Source organism: Pleurodeles waltl, chromosome 6, assembly GCF_031143425.1.
Source record: "Pleurodeles waltl isolate 20211129_DDA chromosome 6, aPleWal1.hap1.20221129, whole genome shotgun sequence".
NCBI lineage: Eukaryota > Metazoa > Chordata > Amphibia > Caudata > Salamandridae > Pleurodeles > Pleurodeles waltl.
In genome coordinates, this window is record NC_090445.1 from 256,748,197 (window position 1) to 256,768,211 (window position 20,015).

Sequence of the window (20,015 nt, forward strand, 5' to 3'; positions counted from 1 at the left end):
GAATGTATTTGATGATTTTATTCCTGCTGAAAAGCAGTCCTGTTCCATGTATTGCTTTGTGGGTGACACAAAGCAGCTTGAAGGTTCATCTTCTGGTAATGGGTAACCAATGTAGGGCCATCAAGCCAGGACAGATGTGGGATATATTGTTACACATAGGAGTAGTCTGGCAGCCAAGTTCTGGATGTGTTGCAGTTTTTTTCATAGTAGATAGAGATGATCCATGGCAGATGCCATTGGCCTAATCCAGTTTAGATAGTTCAAGAGAGAAAGTAGCCTGCACCTTGTATGGAAATCCGAAGATGCATCTCAGAGTTTTCATGGTGATGAAGCTTGATCTTGCTAATTGTTTTACTTGAGCATTCATTGTTAACTTGGAGTCCATGGAAATTCCAAGGTTTCTTACTTCCTTAGATTGTTTAGGAGGTTACCCCAGACCATCAGGCCATGCTCCGGGTCTTCCTTTATACAATCCTCACATTCCTGTTTTGCAGCATTCAGTTTGAGGTGGCTCCATGTCATCATCTGATCAACAGCTCTGAGCCAACTGAAGATTTGTGAGTTTGCAATGTCTTTGGGGCATTCCAGTTTAAGGACTATTTGTGTGTCATCTGCATAGTTGTAGCATGTGAGTTGAAATTAATTGATCATTGTCAGTAATTACATCATATAGATGTTCAAAAGCATGGACGAGATGATTGAGTCTTGAAGGACCCATGCTTTTGTGAAGTAGGGTTTAGAGGAAAAAGGGGGAGTATGGATGACATTAGTTCTGTTTTGAAGGTAGGATGTGATCCAGTCGAGAGCACTCCCTTCTATGCCAGCTCTGCAGAATCTTTGTATTAGAGTGTAATGATCAACAGTGTCAAAGGCAGCTGAGAGGTCCAAGAGAAGTAGTGCAGCAACTCCATTGTGGTCTATTGTGTTTACAATATCGTCCCAGATGATGAAGAGTGCAGACTGAGTGCCTCTTTCTGGGCGGAATCTAGTTTGGTAGTCTGAAAGTATAGAGTTATTTTCAATGAATTGTGACATATGGGCGAAAGCTGCTCTTTCTATCAGTATGCCCAGGAAAGAACCATTTCTAATCGGTCTATAGTTGTTGGAGTCATGCTGATCCCGGTTTGTTTTCTTTAGTAACGAGCATATGTATGCCTTTTTAAGATTGTCAGGTTAAATCCTGTAGTTAAAGAATTATTGATGATTCTTCTTATTGGCGTGGCAGCAGAGGTAGATAAAATAATATTTTTTAAGATGTGTGGTGGACAAGGGTTTGCAATGCAGCTGGAAGGACTGCTTGCTTTGATTAGATCCATAAATTCACTTTGCGATATTTGTTTGAAGAAGTGCACAGGCTGGGTTGGCTTACTCTTCAAAGGGATTTCTGGAACTGGGCTGGTGCTGGTGGTTTTCCTTTGTTTTAAATAGGAGTCCAGTGTGTCTGCCTTGGTTGTGTACGGAGTTACTTCCATGCATTTAAGTTTTCAAAATTTGTTGAGAATTTTATAAAATTCTTTATTTGCAGATGTTAGAAATGGGGTCTTTGGTTGGCAGTCAGGTTACCCCCTGTCCAAGTAAGGACCCTAACTCTAGTCAGGGTAAGTTACACACAATCCAAACTATCCTGTGCCCACCCTCTGGTAGCTTGGCACTGAGCAGTCAGGCTTAACTTAGAAGGCAATGTGTAAAGTATTTGTGGAATAAATCATACAACAACACAGTATAGCACCACAAAAATACACCCCACAGTGTTTAGAAAAATATATAATATTTATCTGAATAACTACAAGTCAAAACGATTAAAATGCAAAAAGTATATGTTGAGATATCACTTTAAAAGTGATATAAAGTGTCTTACGTTTTTTAAAAGCAAACAAAGTCTCTTTCAAGCACAAAGTACCTGGTTTGCGTGAAATATCTCTGCAAAGAACTGCAGAGAAGGAGATGCCTGGAAACAAAGTGGTGTGCGTTGATTTCTCAGGTCGCACAAGGCGATGCGTCATTTAGTTTTCACACAGGGACAGTGGTGCATCAATTTCCGGCGCTTGGTTGTGAATCCTCTTTAGGCTGCTGTGTTTTCGGATGCCCCACGGACGATGCTTGGATTTCCTGCGCTGGAAGGATGAAGTCACAGGAGCTGCATCAATGCGGTGGGCGTTGCATTGAATTTTCTACCGCACAGCAGGCGCTGCGTCCATTCCCTTTTGGAAGTCAGGCTGTGTCGTTCCGGCTCGGCTGTACGTCGATCCGGTGGGCCGTGCGTTCAATTTCCGGTCTCTACGCTGGCACTGCGTTGATCTTCTCTATGCGAAGTAGGGGTGCGTCGTTCCAGTTTGACGTGCAGTGAAATTTTCACCGTGGTGCAGGCAGTGCGTTGTTTCTGGCAGGCTGTGCATCGAATTCCACCCCACAAGGAGTCCTTCTTGTAGAGATGAAGTCTTTTTGGTCCTGAGACCTCAGTGAAGAGGAGGCAAGCTGCATTCAAGCCCTTGGAGAGCACTTCTTCACCACAGCCAGAGAACAGCAAGGCAGCAGGGCAACAGCAAGGCAGCAGTCCTTCACAGAAAGCAGACAGGTGAGTCCTTTGGGCAGCCAGGCAGTTCTTCATGGTTCAGGTTTTTCTCCAGGAAGTGTCTGTGAGGTAGAGTGTCTACCCCAAGAAGAGTCTAAAGTAGGTGGTTTTGGGTCCTCTTCTTATACTTATTTTGGCCTTTGAAGTGGGGGAGACTTCAAAGAGTGGCTCAGAAGTGCACAAGGTCCCCTTTCAGTTCAATCCTCTCTGCCAGGGTCCCGGTAGGGGGTGTGGCAGTCCTTTGTGTGAGGGCAGGCTACTGTCCTTTGACATGCAAGTGTCAGGCCCTCAACCCTCCCAGCCCAGGAAGACCCATTCAAAATGCAGATGTATGCAAGTGAGGCTGAGTATCCTGTGTTTGAGGGGTGTCTAGGTGAATGCACAAGGAGCTGTCAACTAAACACAGCCAGGAGTGGATTGTAAGGCACAAAAAGATTTAAGTGCAGAGAAATGCTCACTTTCTAAAATTGGCATTTCTAAAATAGTAATATTAAATCCAACTTCACCAGCCAGCAGGATTTTGTATCACCATTCTGGCCATACTAAAAATGACCTTCCTACTCCTTTCAGATCAGCAGCTACCACTCAAACAATGTATGAGGGCAGCCCCAATGTTAGCCTATGAAGGAAGCAGGCCTCACAGCAGTGTAAAAACGAATTTAGGGGGTTTTCGCTACCAGGACATGTAAACTACACAGATACATGTCTTGCCTTTTGCCTACACAGCACCCTGCCCTTTGAGTTACCTAGGGCACACCTTAGAGGTGACTTGTATGTAGAAAAAGGGGAGTTTTAGGCTTGGCAAGTACTTTTAAATGCCAAGTCGAATTGGCAGTGAATCTGCGCACACAGGCCTTGCAATGGCAGGCCTGAGACAAGGTTAAGGGGCTACTTAAGTGGGTGGCGCAATCAGTGCCGCAGGCCCACTACTGGCATTTAATCTACAGGCCCTGGGCACATATAGTGCACTCTACCAAGGACTTATAAGTAAATTAAATAGTCCAATTGGGTATGATCCAATGTTACTATGTTTTAAGGAGAGAGCATATACACTTTAGGACTGATTAGCAGTGGGAAAGTGCACAGAGTCCTAAAGCCAGCAAAAATGAGGTCAGCATAATAGAAGGAGGAAGGCAAAAAGTCTGGGGATGACCCTGCAGAAAGGCCGTTTCCAACAGCAGATAAAGCCTTTTGAATTCATTTTGAGTAGTACCTTTTTTAGCTTTTTTTTTAGGTTTTTTGATTGCTGATTTGTATATTCTGTAACATTTGCGTAGCTGAAGTTTGTCTTGAATGTTGTTTGATTTGAGCCAGGTTTATTTGCAGCCTTCTAATGTGTTGTTTTATCTTTTTTAGTTCTGTATTTCTCCAAGGTGCTTGTTTTCTATGTCATGTTTTGTTTTTCTTAGTGGTATTAGGGTATCCAAAGCTTCCTTTAGCCACTTGTAAAGTTTTTGAACAGAATTTATTGTTTCTAGATCTGTGTTGGCTGTTTGTTGTGTTTCTAAGTGTTCAAAGTTGAGGTTGTTCCATGGTCGGTAGGTGGATATATGTAAGGTGGTCTTGAGAGTGTTGATGTGTGGTGTTTTATGTTAGAAACTTACTAAATGGCGGTCTGACCACTTGACAGCTGATGCTTTGAATGGTAACTAGTTTTGGGTTTGCAAAAATGACATCTAGGATTTGTCCAGCGATGTGTATGGGATTGTGTACAAACTGAAGTGGGTTCAATGTGACTAGGCCAGTGATGATAGCTTTTGGATGGGGCATATTGGGTTTGTCAAACCAAATGTTTAGGTCTCCAAGAATGTGTAGGTTGGAGTATAGTGTTAAAAGGTTTGTAACTGGGTCTAGAAATGTGTCTGGGAATGTAGAAATTCTAGGTGGTGGTCTGTAAAGGAGGAGGAAGTTATAGGAGGAAGCTGGTGTAGGGTTGCATCTGGTGAGGAGGGCCTCATAACCTGGTATGGAGATGTTGTCTGTTTTGCTGAGATTTATTGCTTGTTTGAATATAAGAGCTAGAGTGTTTGTGCTGTGGAGGGGTCCTATAGTATGGAATAGGGGTGGGGTGAGAAGGAAGTGACTAAAACTACCTACTAGTAAACATTTATCTTCATTCCTGTCTCCAGTGTTTAGAGTTAAAAATAGCAGGGAAATACATTGACCTTGTTGTGAAGCTGGCATTTTTCTGCCCTACAAAATGCCCCTAAAGTGGCTCGTGAACATCAGGCCATGACCTTTTCTGTGATAATATATTGTAATTTATGAATACTAACAGAAAACTGCTTCAAGAAAAAGGTGGACAATACAAGATAGAAGACCAGACCAGGAAAGGGGGACGAGGGTGAGGGAAAGGGGGTTAGATATCCACCATCCAGAGGAAACCTAAGGGGAAGCACAGAACATACAGAAAACAAAAAGAATTCAGACACAAGTATGCATCAATAATTTTAATGTAATGACTCTAACAATCTTAACCCCCTGGGTGCCTGGGGTGAGCTGGTCTCGTCCAGGCACACGGTTCCCATGTGCCCTAGACGAGACCAGCTCGTCCTGCACCAGCCCACAGGGGGAACGCTAGCGCTCCTCCCATGGGCCTCCCACCCACACCCCCCAATCGAGGATGGAAGGGGAATCCCATCCCATTCCACCCCTGGCCCCCCCACCCCCCTCGGCAATCTGATGATGTCAGCGCACTCACAGCACGCCGACGTCATCGGAAGCTGCTGAGGACGTGCTGGAAGCCATTTGCTTCCAGGGCGTCGGCAGGAGAGGACTTCAAGAGGAAAGTTTCTCTCTTTTGGGGGGTTTTTGGGGGGAAAACAGACATGTGGGGAAAGGATAAAGATTTTCCTTCCGCCTGTGCTTGTTTTCAGTAGCGATCCTGGATTTTGGGGAGCGACCCCTTTGGCAAGGGTCGCTCCCTAAAGGGGACACAGAGCTGTTGGCCATTTCTGCACCCCCGGGGGGCAGATCAGCCAATTTTATGTACGCCCATCTGCCCCAAGGGGGGCAGAATCCACTTAGGCACCAGGGATCCTGTGTGTGTGTGTGTGTTTTGTGTGGGGGGACCAGCACCATTGGCAAGGGTCGCCCCCCCCAAAGGGGCACGTTGCTGATGCCCAATTCTGCCCAGAAAGCACCAAGATGTCAGATTTTTCTTTTTTATTGGTTCCCTCTGTTTTTTGTGTGTGCTGGGGGTGCCCCCTTTGACAAGGGTCGACAAGGGTCGCCCCCCGAAGGGGGCACAGAGCTGTTGGCCATTTCTGCCCCTCCCCCCCTCCCGGGGGCATACTGGCCTTTTATTTTATTTTAGGCCCATCTGCCCCCAAGGGGGGCAGAATCCACTTAGGCACCAGGGATCTTGTGTGTGTGTGTGTGTGTTTCGTGTGGGTGGGTGGTGGCCCCTTTGGCAAGCGTCGCTCACCAAAGGGGGGCACATTACTAATGACCATTTCTGCTCCCCTTGGGGGCAGATCAGCCTATCTTTTTCAGGCCCATCTGCCCCCAAGAGGGGCAGAAGCCACTTAGGCACCAGGGACAATTTCTAAGTTCTTGGTGGAGGGTGTTTGTCAACTGGCGAAGTATTTGTATTTTTGATTATAACAGTTTATTTCTTCTTTTTGTTCTAGTTCAAAGCTTTTGCTTCCTTTGCTGTGGATCCTTGTGGTTTTGGCAGTAGTTGTCCTGCGGTTTGCATAGTTGCATGCTTTAGGTAAGTAAAAGCAATTTACTCTAAAGGAGTATTGTTGACATGCATGAATGACGTGTTTGTATATTGTGTGTGAAATTGTCCTTAGATTTGAACGCAATGATATTTGTGTTGTCATATGTCTAATTTGCTTTTTTGTTTTTAGTGGGATATCATTGGTGATTACTGTGTCTGTGCAGAATAGTTGCTGGTGAGTAACTTTTTGAGGCAAGTGAGTGGTATTGTTTTTAGTACATAACTCTTTGTGATAAAGCTACACTTTGTCTATTACTTATTTTAGTGCTGGTTGTTGTTGGCAATCCATTTGTTGTTAGTGAGGATCATGGCTAGCCGCAAAGTGACCACTCAGCAGGTTGTTGCCATGCTTTTTGAGTCGTCTTCAGACCATGATTACGAGACTGACTCTGCATCTGAGGCAGAGGAGGAAGTGAGAGATTCTGGCAGTGAGTTTTCTGTCTGAGAGTATTCTTCTGATGAGGAAACCATTCTCAGTGCAGATGAAGGGCCTGTTTTAGAGGAGGACATTGATGTGCCAAGAGTGCAGCAGCCTGGGGCTGAAGGGTTTCCCATTAGAGAACCTGACACCTGGATTGCCCAAACATGGTTACCTGCATTTACTTGTCTCCCAGGGTGTAGAGTCAATACGGAAAACTTTTTGCCTGTCAATTTCTTTCACTTGTTTATGGAAGATGTATTTTTGGGAGAGATTGTGGAGAAGACTAATTTGTATGCAGAGCAATATTTGATGGACAACGCTGCCAGACTTAGGCTTCAGTCTAGAGCTACTCAGTGGGTTTCCACATATCTGGAAGAGATGAAAAAGTTTTTAGGTTTGACTTTTTTGATGCAGTTGATAAGGAAGCCGTCACTGGCTTCTTATTGGTCTACTAGTCCCTTGATGGCAACGGCTATATGTCCTGCAATTATGACACGTAATCGCTATTTGCTTCTTCTTCATATGCTGCAATTGTAGACAATGCTTTAGCCTTGCCATGAGAGCACCCTGATTATGACCGCCTTTTTAAGATTAGGCCTGTCCTTGATCATATTGTAGATTGTTTTTCAGAGGTCTATGTTCCAGGCAAAGAGATAAGTGTGGACAAGTCTTTGGTCCTTTTCAAGGGGCGTTTAGTTTTTAAGCAGTACATTCCTAGTAAGAGGGCACCGTATGGAAATAAACTGTATATGCTGTCAGAAAGCAGTGCAGGATACATGTATAATTTCTGGGTCTACACTGTTAGGGATTCCAGTATTGACCCTCTTGGTTGTCCGGCCACGTTTGGAGTTAGCGAAGAAATTGTGTGGGACCTTGGTAGATGACTGTTTAACAAAGGTCACCATTTCTACGTAGATCATTTCTACACTGGAGTGCAGTTGTTCAAGGAGTTGTTTAAAGTGGACACTGTTGCTTGTGGCACAATCCGTTCTAATTGGAAAGGCTATCCTAGGGAGCTTGTCTGTATAAAACTTGAGAGGGGACAGTGCAGTGCCTTGCAGAATAATGAGCTGCTAGCTCTGAAATTTTCAGACAGGAGGGATGTGTACATGCTGTCTATCATCTATGATGAGAGTACTTCCCCTGTGACTGTTTGGGGTCAGGTTGCCAAAGTGCGCAAACGTTAGTGCATTTTGGACTACAATAGGCACATGGGTGGTGTTGATAGAGTAGATCAGAGGTTGGAACCTTACACTGCTCTTCGTAAGTCTTACATGTGGTATAAAAAGTTGGCCCTACATTTATTTCATTTGGCAACTTTTAATGCTTTTATTGTGTTCAAGGATTGTTCACCTAGTCAAGAATGAAATGTGTTACATTTCAGGAGTCAGTGATAGAGAGCCTTATTATGGTGGAACAGGCAAGAGTTCCTAGAGTAGCAGTGGTGGAGGATGTGGCTAGATTGAAAGATCACCACTTTCCAGATCACATTCCTCCCACTCCCAAAAAAGACTTGCCCACTAAGAAATATAGATTATGTGCAGGGAGAGATATCCGGAGGGAAAGCCGGATGTACTGCCCTGATTGCCCTTCAAAGCCTGGGCTGTGTGTGGCCGGCTGTTTCAAAAGTTACCACACAAATACATTTTTGGGGGAAATACCGTGAGCGTAAACGCATTTAGTTAGAGCTTTTGTGTTTGTAGCTTGTACTTATTTTATAATTAGTTAGTGGTTTCTTTGTTGTTTATAAACAAAGAAAAAAGTTATGGTTTTGTGAGTGGGGTGGGGCTTGGCTGGCAGTGTGCTTGGGGTGGCGCTTGGCTGGCAGTGTGCGTGGGGTGGCGCTTGGCTGGCAGTGTACGTGGGGTGGTGCTTTGCTGGCGGAGCGCTTGGGGTGGCGCTTAACTGGCAGTGTGCGTGGGGTGGCGCTAGGCTGGCGGTGTGCTTGAGGTGGGGGTCCACACACTCCCATCAGCTAGTGTGACTGCTGTATCAGGCATGTGGGCGTATGTAAGTGATGGGCCCTGGAGTGGCGCTGTCTGTCGATGCGAGTGTTGTAGTGTGCTGGGCCCGTGGCTGGCAGTGTGAATGGTCTTGTGCATGTCATGTATGAAAGGTGCGTGAATGGCTGTAAAACGGTTGGTGCCTTGACGCAGCTTTACAGCTCACGAGCTGTGAGTCATTGGTTCCGTTTTTTGCCCTTTTGGTTACTAACAGTGCATTTCACTTTTATGAAATCTCTTGTTAATAAACTTTGATCTACTGAACCATCGCTCATTCTCGTGCCAAATCCAACCAGTATGTGTGGTAAAAATTACACAACTTGCTCTGCTGTAATCAGGCGTCGCAGCACACTTGTGACACGCTAGGTGTCTCAGGTGGGACCCCGATAATGAAGCATGCCACTTACTTGGTTGGTGGGTGAGGGGTCTTTTTCATATAACCTAAGTGCGTTGTTTTTCACAATTTTAGTGTTTCGCACATCACGAACGTACGTGGACACATCAAAATGATAAATTGCAAAACTACCTGTGTTTGTGGGGGAATGGGTACCTATGTTTTTGGTCCAGGGTGCGGCCTTCATCAAGGGAAACCTACCAAACCCAGACATGTTTTAAAACTAGACACCACAAGGAGTCCAGGGAGGTGTGGCTTGCATGGATCCCCCAACATTTTCTTACCCAGACTTGTCTGCAAACCTCAAAATTTGTTTAAAAAAGCATCTTTTCCTGACTTTTCTTAGTAGGATCACCGCTCCAGCACAACAGTCTTACTCCCCAGCGTTCCCCTCAGTCTCCATTTGTGGCTCCTCTCAGATTCCAGAATTTTCTGTCACCGAAATATGAGGAAAAAGTGTTTTTTTAGCCAAATTTAGAAGTTTGCAAAGGATTCTGGGTAACAGAATCTGGTGAGAGCCCCACAAGTCACCCCATCTTGGATTCGGCTAGGTATCTAGTTTTCAAAAATGCACAGGTTTGGTAGGTTTCCGAAGGTGCCATGCTGAGCTAGACGCCTGTTAGAAATGGGGTTTTTGGTTGGCAGTCAGGTTACCCCCTGTCCAAGCAAGAACCCTCACTCTAGTCAGGGTAAGTCACACACAATCCAAATTATCCTGTGCTCACCCTCTGGTAGCTTGGCACTGAACAGTCAGGCTTAACTTAGAAGGCAATGTGTAAAGTATTTGTGCAATAAATCATACAATAACACAATACAGCACCACAAAAATACACCACACAGTGTTTAGAAAAATATATAATATTTATCTGGGTATTTGCAGGTCAAAACGATAAAAGATGTAATATGAATTTGTAGAGATATCACTGAGTGTCTTAAGTCTTTAAAAAGCAAACAAAGTCTTTTTCAAGCACAAAGTACCTGGTTTGGAGTGGAAAATCTCCGCAGAGGGTCGCAGAGGAGGAGATGCGTGGAAAAATAGTGTGTGAGTCAGTTCCGCCCCTTCACTAACGGACTTGCGTCGTTATTTTCCACGCGGGGAGACGTGCGTCGTTCTATGGGAAGAAAACAAATGGTGTGTGCGTTGGTTTCGCCCCTTCACACACGGACTTGCGTCATTATTTTTCACTCAGGGAAGATGTGTGTTGTTTTCCGGCACGTGGGCCGTCTCCTTCTGTGGATCGCGGGATTACCAGATGTCCCAGGGTCTGTGCGTGGATTCCTCGGCTTGTTATATGGCTGTGCGTCGTTCCGGGGGGCTGTGCGTGGAATTTTCTTTCGCACGGCAGGCGTTGCGTCGATTTCCTCTCTGGAAGTCAGGCGGCGTTGTCCAGGCGAGGGCGTGAGTCGAAGTTCCGGTCGCACCGCAGGTGTTGCATCGAGCGGCGTCTTTCTGGATCGGCGTGCAGTGAATTTTTCACTGCGGAGCAAGATGTGCATCGAATTTTTCAGCGCACAAGGAATTCAGTTGAAAAAGAGAAGTCTTTTTGGTCCTAAGACTTCAGAGAACAGGAAGCAAGCTCTATCCTAGCCCTTGGAGAGCACTTTTGCAGCCAGGCAAGAGTTCAGCAAGGCAGCAAGTCAACAGCAAGGCAGCAGTCCTTTGTAGAAAGCAGTCAGGTGAGTCCTTTGAGCAGCCAGTCAGTTCTTCTTGGCAGGATACAGGTTCTGGTTCAGGTTTCTTCTCCAGCAAGTGTCTGAGGTGGTAGGGCAGAGGCCCTGTTTTATACTAAAATGTGCCTTTGAAGTGGGGGAGACTTCAAAGAGTGGCTAAGAAGTGCACCAGGTGCCTTTTCAATTCAATCCTGTCTGCCAGGGTCCCAGTAGTGGGCGTGGCAGTCCTTTGTGTGAGGGCAGGCCCTCCACCCTCCCAGCCCAGGAAGACCTATTCAAAATGCAGATGTATGCAAGTGAGGCTGAGTACCCTGTGTTTGGGGTGTGTCTGAGTGAATGCACAAGGAGCTGTCAACTAAACCTAGCCAGACGTGGATTGTAAGGCACAGAAAGATTTAAGTGCAAAGGAATGCTCACTTTCTAAAAGGGGCATTCCTAGAATAGTAATATTAAATCCAACTTCACCAGTCAGCAGGATTTTGTATTACTATTCTGGCCATACTAAATATGACCTTCCTACTCCTTTCAGATCAGCAGCTACCACTTCAACAATGTATGAGGGCAGCCCCAATGTTAGTCTATGAAGGGAGCAGGCCTCACAGTAGTGTAAAAACGAATTTAGGAGTTTTACACTACCAGGACATATAACCTACACAGGTACATGTCCTGCCTTTTACCCACACAGCACCCTGCTCTAGGGGCTACCTAGGGCACACATTAGGGGTGACTTATATGTAGAAAAAGGGGAGTTTTAGGCTTGGCAAGTACTTTTAAATGCCAAGTCGAAGTGGCAGTGAAACTGCACACACAGGCCTTGTAATGGCAGGCCTGAGACAAGGTTTAAGGGGCCACTTAAGTGGGTGGCACAACCAGTGCTGCAGGCCCCCTAGTAGCATTTAATCTACAGGCCCTAAGCACATGTAGTGCACTCTACTAGGGTCTTACAAGTAAATCAAATAGCCAATCATGGATAAACCAATCAACAGTACAATTTACACAGAGAGCATATGCACTTTAGCACTGGTTAGCAGTGGCAAAGTGCCCAGAGTCCAAAAGCCAACAACAACAGGTCAGAAAAAATAGGAGGAAGGAGGCAAAAAGTTTGGGGATGACCCTGTCAAAAAGGCCAGGTCCAACAACGCCAAAATCCACAGGTAGGCACTTTGCAAAAAACACCTCTGTTTTCTGTGGAAAAATGTGATGTGTCCACGTTGTAATTTGGGGCATTTCCTGTCGCTGGCACTAGGCCTACCCACACAAGTGAGGTATAATTTTTATCGGGAAACTTAGGTGAACGCTGGGTGGAAGGAAATTTGTGGCTCCTCCCAGATCCCAGAACTTTGTCACTGAAAATGTGAGTAAATGTGTTTTTTTAGCCAAATTTAGAGGTTTGCAAAGGATTCTGGGTAATAGAACCTGGTGAGAGCCCCACAAGTCACCCCTTCTTGAATTCCCCTAGGTCTCTAGTTTTCAAAATTGTACAGGTTTGGTAGGTTTCCCTAGGTGCCGGCTGAGATAGAGACAAAAATCCACAGGTAGGCACTTTGCAAAAAACACCTATGTTTTCTGTGGAACAATGTGATGTGTCCACGTTGTGTTTTGGGGCATTTCCTGTCGTGGGCACTAGGCCTAGCCACACAAGTGAGGTATCATTTTTATTGGGAGAATTGGGGGAACGCTGGGTGGAAGAAAATTTGTGGCTCCTCTCAGATGCCTGAGCTTGCTGTCACCGAAATGTGAGGAAAAAGTGTTTTTTAGCCAAATTTAGAGGTTTGCAAAGGATTCTGGGTAACAGAACCTGGTGAGAGCCTCACAAGTCACCCCATCTTGGATTCCCCTAGGTCTCTAGTTTTAACAAATGCACAGGTTTGGTAGGTTTCCCTAGGTGCCGGCTGAGCTAGACGCCAAAATCCACAGGTAGGCACTTCACAAAAAACAGCTCTGTTTTCTGTGGAAAAATGTGTTGTGTCCACGTTGTGTTTTTGGTGCATTTCGTGTCGCGGGCACTAGGTCTACCCACACAAGCGAGGTATCATTTTTATCGGGAGACTTTGGGGAACATAGAATAGCAAAGCAAGTGTTATTGCCCCTTGTCTTTCTCTACATTTTTCCTTCCAAATATAAGAGAAAAAATACATCTATTTGAGAAATGCCCTGTAATTCACATGCTAGTACGGGCACCCCAGCATTCAGAGATGTGCAAATAACCACTGCTCCTCAACACCTTATCTTGTGCCCATTTTGTAAATACAAAGGTTTTCTTGATACCTATTTTTCACTTTTACATTTCAGCAAATGAATTGCAGTATACCCGGTATAGAATGAAAACCCACTGCAAGGTGCAGCTCATTTATTGGCTCTGGGTACCTATGGTTCTTGATGAACCTACAAGCCCTATATATCCTCTCAACCAGAAGAGCCAAGCAGAGTTAACGGTATACTGCTTTCAAAAATCTGACATCGCAGGAAAAAGTTACAGAGTAAAACATTTTTCACCTCAATTTCAATGTCTTTTTATTTCAGTTGTTATTTTCCGTAGGAAACCCTTGTAGGATCTACACAAATTACCCATTGCTGAATTTTGTCTACTTTTCAGAAATGTTTAGGTTTCTGGGATCCAGAATTGGTTTCATACCCATTTCTGTCACTGACTGGAAGGAGGGTGAAAGCACCAAAAATTGTAAAAATGGGGTATGTCCCACTAAAATGCCAAAATTGTGTTGAAAAATTGGGTTTTCTGATTCAAGTCTGCCTTTTCCTCAAAGCTGGGAAGCTGGTGATTTTAGCACCACAAACCATTTGTTGATGCCATTTTCAGGGAAAAAACACAAGCCTTCTTCTGCAGCCCTTTTTTCCCATTTTCTCGAAAAAAACAAAATGTTCACTGTATTTTGGCTAATTTCTTGGCCTCCTTTAGGGGAACCCACAAAGTCTGGGTACCTCTAGAATCCCTAGGATATTGGAAAAAAAGGACACAAATGTGGCGTGGGTATCTTATGTGGACAAAAAGTTATGAGGGCCTAAGCGTGCCCTGCCCCGAAGAGCTAAAAAACGGCCTGGCACCTGAGGGGGAAAAGGCCTGGCAGCGAAGGGGTTAATGTTGTGGTACTGCACTTGAACCTGTCAAACCATGCATCATCCCATGCATTGCCCACTTGTTAATGTGTTTTCTTAAATTAATATACTTCTATGAAAATCTTACACCCATCTATACGTATTTATGCCCTAATACCTGGTGGGTGGAAAGAAAGCTGAATCTGCAATTGTTACAACAATCACTATCACAAGAGTGAGAACTCATATGACCAATCAACGTAGTCTCCCTTTGGATATAAATGGTGGGGGGGGATAGCCTTTTAATCTTAAAAGGACCACTACCACTGATAGCATGCTTCATCCTCAGGTCCTCACCCATTACATGTAGTGTGTTTGGGTAGGTTCTTCACTATTTTATTTTCAGAGCTCATTATTATATGTTAGCAGGATCTTACAGGCCTCCCCTATTTTATAACTTTTAATTCAAGGAACCCTTGGGAAGGTTAAAACACAGATTGATGTCCCTAGAGTATTTAATGCATTCCAACAACAAACCTCAACATATCTCAGCCATCAAGGATCGCCAACAGAGGATGCATGGCTTTCCTCAGGACCAGAATTGAAGATTGCTAAGTTATTTAGGGCCTCATTACGACCCTGGCAGCCGGCGGTACACCGGCGGTAACAGCGCCAACAGGCTGGTGGCGTACCACCAGTGGATTATGGCTATGGTGCATTAGCCACGGCCATACTGCCGGCCCCTCCAACATACCACCAGGCTTCTGCCTGGCAGTCATAATCCCTAGGGTAGGGGTGCAAGCGCCGCTGCCCTGGGGATTATGAGTCCCCAACCGCCAGCCTGTCCAGGCTGTTGGTAAGGGGGACTCGGGGTGCCCCTGGGGGCCCCTGCACTGCCCATGCCCAGGCACAGCTCCATCATGCATTTCACTGCCTGAATTTCGGGCAGTGAAATGTGCAACGGGTGCTGCTCCACCCGCTGGACATCAACATTGCCGCCGGCTCTATTATGATCCAGCTGCAATGTTGAAGTGACTTTTCCGCTGGGCCAGCGGACGGAAACTCTGCTTCCGTCCACTGTCCTAGCAGAAAAGTCATAATAGGGAGCCACATATACCACCAGCACTGGCGGTATAGTGGCACCCGTGGCTTCGGCGGTCTTCTAGTTAGACCGCCAAAGTCGTAATGAGGGCCTTAGTCTTCACTACACAACACTATTTGTGCAGCCAACTTATTTATTTATGAATTCTTACACATGCTATGTGCTATGCATATCTTACAAACCATGCTCATGGAATTTCCCTCATTTGAGTATCTGTAAAAAGAGGGACATTGATTACTGCTAAAATATTTCAAACACTCACATATTTTGTGGTCATGCGTGGAACACTTCGCACTCCTATTTTAAGTTGAGAAAAAGTGTGTGCCCATGCAGTGTCAATCAATCAATCAATCAAAGGCATTTGTATAGCGCACTGCTCACCCGGAGGGTCTCAAGGCGCTGGGGGGGGGGGGGGGGGAAACGCTACTGCTCGAACAGCCAGGTCTTGAGTTGCTTCCTGAAGGCGAGATGGTCTTGCGTTGTCCGGAGGTGGATGGGGAGGGAGTTCCATGTCTTGGCTGCCAGGTAGGAGAAGGATCTTCCTCCGGCGGTGGCTCTGCGGATGCGGGGGGCGGTGGCGAGAGCGAGGCTGGCGGAGCGGAGCTGGCGGGTGGGCTTGTGGAAGGTCAGGCGGCTGTTGAGGAACTTGGGGCCCAGGTCGTGGAGGGCCTTGTGTGCGTGGGTGAGGAGTCGGAACGTGATTCTTTTGTTGACGGGGAGCCAGTGCAGGTCTCTCAGGTGTTCGGAGATGTGGCTGTGTCGGGGGATGTCCAGGATGAGTCGTGCTGAGGCGTTCTGGATCCGTTGGAGTTTCTTCTGGAGTTTGGCGGCGGTGCCGGCGTAGAGGGCGTTCCCGTAGTCCAGCCGACTGGTGACGAGGGCCTGGGTGACCGTCTTCCTGGTCTCGGTGGGGATCCACCGGAAGATCTTTCGAAGCATGCGCAGGGTGTTGAAGCATGAAGATGAGACGGCGTTGACTTGTCTGGTCATCGAGAGGGAGGAGTCCAGGATGAAGCCTAGGTTGCGAGCGTGGTCCGTTGGCTTGGGGGTGGCTCCCAGGGCGGGGGGCCACCAGGAGTCGTCCCAGGCGGATGGTGATGATCCCAGGATGAGGACCTCCGTCTTGTCTGAGTTCAGTTTCAGGCGGCTGTTCTTCATCCATTCGGCGACGTCTTTCATCCCTTCGTGTAGGCTGGCTCTGGCGGCGTCCGGGTCGCTGGTGAGGGAGAGGATCAGCTGGGTGTCGTCGGCGTAGGTGATGATCTTGAGGTTGTGTTGACGTGCGATGGTTGCGAGGGGGCTCATATAGACGTTGAAGAGGGTGGGGCTGAGCGATGACCCTTGTGGAACTCCGCAGATGACTTCGGTGGCCGCTGACCGGAACGGGGGGAGGCGGACTCTCTGGGTTCTTCCGGCGAGGAATGAGGCGATCCACTCCAGGGCCTTCCCCTGGATGCCGGTGTTGTTCAGGCGCTGTACCAGGGTGCGGTGGCAGACAGTGTCGAACGCTGCGGAGAGGTCCAGGAGGATGAGGGCCGCAGTTTCCCCATTGTCCATTAGGGATCTGATGTCGTCTGTGGCTGCGATGAGGGCAGTCTTCATTAGCCTTTGCCATGGGTAAAGGGCAAGCACACACTGAGGTGAGAATAATAGAAAAAATACAAAAATGGTGAAAAACACAATTGTGTGTGGTAACATGCAATCATTTCATTTTCCCACTGTACTTTTTTGGTAGCTTAAGGTTCCATAGGCCTTTAAAGGTGGGCGGATCCTATAATCACTCTAGAAGAGTCAAAAACAGAAGACATACTCCTTGTTATGGAGTTGCAAGCAACCTAATCCCTTATTTTATTAGTCAATGGGGTCAAACAGTGGCCAAACAGATAGTCCTTGATTCTCCCTAGATTATCCCTTCCTTCTAAAAAGTGTAGACATATAGCCCTGCTACACTGGGTGAGAAATTGGTACTCATGGAAGTCCCTTAGGTTTGTAAAAATAGGGTACCTTCAAATTAAAAATAAATCTTACCGACCGGCGACCGCCAGTCCAGCACATTTCAAAATGAACTGGGGGTGTGGAGTAGTTCCAGTTTGCAGTCTCAAGAGCTTCCTGTAAGAGTGTCCTCTTGTGGCAAACTTGTATAAAGGCTTTCAGTGTCCAGGCCAATTAGTAAATTTTCTTGTGGATTGAAGTCCATGTCCTTCAGGTGTTTGAAAAATCTTTAGTGTCTTTGCGGTATGTTGAGGTCTGCTGTACTCATTGGCTTCAGGACTAAGTCACAGAAGCGTAGCAACGGTTCCAGAAATGGTTTTTATTATGGCCTTGATGCATGCAATTTTGTATGGTGGTCGTGACTGTAAATGATGCTTTGAAGAGTGATAGTAAATCACATCCAATTTATGGAAAAAGGAATTACTCTTCCCATACAGAAGTGGTGCATTTACAGACCAAGACTTACTGGGTATAAACTAAAACATAGGGCAGGGGCTCATGAAGGTGTAATTCTATAAACAATCTATCATCAGATACTGCACCTTCAGCTAAAACAATGTATATATGTTTATGAGCTTAGTGCCAATTTAAGTTACGTAAAGACAAGGATGGGCCTTCTCTGTTCCTGAGAAAACAAAATGAACATGATTACTTTAGTTTCCAGGGTTTGCACCCTCAGTTCCTGTTCTATCAACCCAGAGGAAGCAGATGCCATTATTTGATCAGATGTATGATGATTCTGCACCCCGTGACTCTATTCAGAACATGGAAAAGATACTCTGAGCAGGGTTGGACTTGGACAGAAAATAGGTCCAGACACCAAAATAAACTTGGTCCCCATTAGTGAATCAGGTAGCTAAATAAAAAGTGGCCTACAGTCACAAATCAAGGCAGCCTTAAAATTGTACAGGGAGTGCAGAATTATTAGGCAAATGAGTATTTTGACCACATCATCCTCTTTATGCATGTTGTCTTACTCCAAGCTGTATAGGCTCGAAAGCCTACTACCAATTAAGCATATTAGGTGATGTGCATCTCTGTAATGAGAAGGGGTGTGGTCTAATGACATCAACACCCTATATCAGGTGTGCATAATTATTAGGCAACTTCCTTTCCTTTGGCAAAATGGGTCAAAAGAAGGACTTGACAGGCTCAGAAAAGTCAAAAATAGTGAGATATCTTGCAGAGGGATGCAGCACTCTTAAAATTGCAAAGCTTCTGAAGCGTGATCATCGAACAATCAAGCGTTTCATTCAAAATAGTCAACAGGGTCGCAAGAAGCGTGTGGAAAAACCAAGGCGCAAAATAACTGCCCATGAACTGAGAAAAGTCAAGCGTGCAGCTGCCACGATGCCACTTGCCACCAGTTTGGCCATATTTCAGAGCTGCAACATCACTGGAGTGCCCAAAAGCACAAGGTGTGCAATACTCAGAGACATGGCCAAGGTAAGAAAGGCTGAAAGACGACCACCACTGAACAAGACACACAAGCTGAAACGTCAAGACTGGGCCAAGAAATATCTCAAGACTGATTTTTCTAAGGTTTTATGGACTGATGAAATGAGAGTGAGTCTTGATGGGCCAGATGGATGGGCCCGTGGCTGGATTGGTAAAGGGCAGAGAGCTCCAGTCCGACTCAGACGCCAGCAAGGTGGAGGTGGAGTACTGGTTTGGGCTGGTATCATCAAAGATGAGCTTGTGGGGCCTTTTCGGGTTGAGGATGGAGTCAAGCTCAACTCCCAGTCCTACTGCCAGTTCCTGGAAGACACCATCTTCAAGCAGTGGTACAGGAAGAAGTCTGCATCCTTCAAGAAAAACATGGTTTTCATGCAGGACAATGCTCCATCACACGCGTCCAAGTACTCCACAGCGTGGCTGGCAAGAAAGGGTATAAAAGAAGGAAATCTAATGACATGGCCTCCTTGTTCACCTGATCTGAACCCCATTGAGAACCTGTGGTCCATCATCAAATGTGATATTTACAAGGAGGGAAAACAGTACACCTCTCTGAACAGTGTCTGGGAGGCTGTGGTTGCTGCTGCACGCAATGTTGATGGTGAACAGATCAAAACACTGACAGAATCCATGGATGGCAGGCTTTTGAGTGTCCTTGCAAAGAAAGGTGGCTATATTGGTCACTGATTTGTTTTTGTTTTGTTTTTGAATGTCAGAAATGTATATTTGTGAATGTTGAGATGTTATATTGGTTTCACTGGTAATAATAAATAATTGAAATGGGTATATATTTTTTTTTGTTAAGTTGCCTAATAATTATGCACAGTAATAGTCACCTGCACACACAGATATCCCCCTAACATAGCTAAAACTAAAAACAAACTAAAAACTACTTCCAAAAATATTCAGCTTTGATATTAATGAGTTTTTTGGGTTCATTGAGAACATGGTTGTTGTTCAATAATAAAATTAATCCTCAAAAATACAACTTGCCTAATAATTCTGCACTCCCTGTATAGATAAGCTCTATAGGTGTTTAAAAGGTATGGGAAGCAACATGCATGTGAGCTTGCTGTAGGCAACATTGGTGGTAATCAACAGTAAAGCTAGCCCACTAGTCCACATAACTGGCCCACAAACAGCTAAAAAAGCAGGCCATGCACTGATCTGGAGGACCAGTCTTTTGGGCATGTCTAGATTGACTTTTAGGCCGGTACGAACCTGAGTTTGAGTACTCTTCCACTCATTGTGATAGTGCAGTGGTTCCCAACCTTTTGACTTCTGTGAACCCCCACTTTATCAGTACTGGAACCCAGGGACCCCTAATGAATCCTTATTGGGATCCGGGGACCCCCCCCAGTGAGTCATTACTGAAAGCTGGGGACCTACTCTGTTAATAATATTACATTTTCTAATCACTCACGGACCCCCTGAGGAGGCTTTCCGGACCCCGAGGGGTCCCCGGGCCACAGGTTGGGAACCACTGTGATAGTGTTTTGGAGCAGTGAAAAATATGGTTTCACTAAAGGAAATGTGGAAAACAAAAACAATGTGAAAGTGAATACAAATCCCTTTATTTCTTCAAATACAACCATTAAAAAGAATGAGTTTAGCAAGAGGATGT

At 45.7% G+C, this 20,015-nt stretch overlaps 1 protein-coding gene and 1 long non-coding RNA gene across 2 annotated transcripts in view; one reads left to right on the plus strand and one right to left on the minus strand.

Moving 5' to 3' along the window:
- LOC138299622 (corticotropin-releasing factor receptor 1) overlaps positions 1 to 20,015 on the minus strand; it is a 1,731,194-nt gene that overhangs the window by 269,841 nt on the left and 1,441,338 nt on the right. The gene's annotated exons all lie outside the window — the stretch shown is intronic.
- LOC138299623 (uncharacterized) overlaps positions 1 to 20,015 on the plus strand; it is a 191,352-nt gene that overhangs the window by 116,314 nt on the left and 55,023 nt on the right. The window contains exon 3 of the long non-coding RNA XR_011204795.1: positions 6,205 to 6,287. This is a non-coding gene — a long non-coding RNA (uncharacterized lncRNA). The remainder of the gene's footprint in view (positions 1 to 6,204; positions 6,288 to 20,015) is intronic.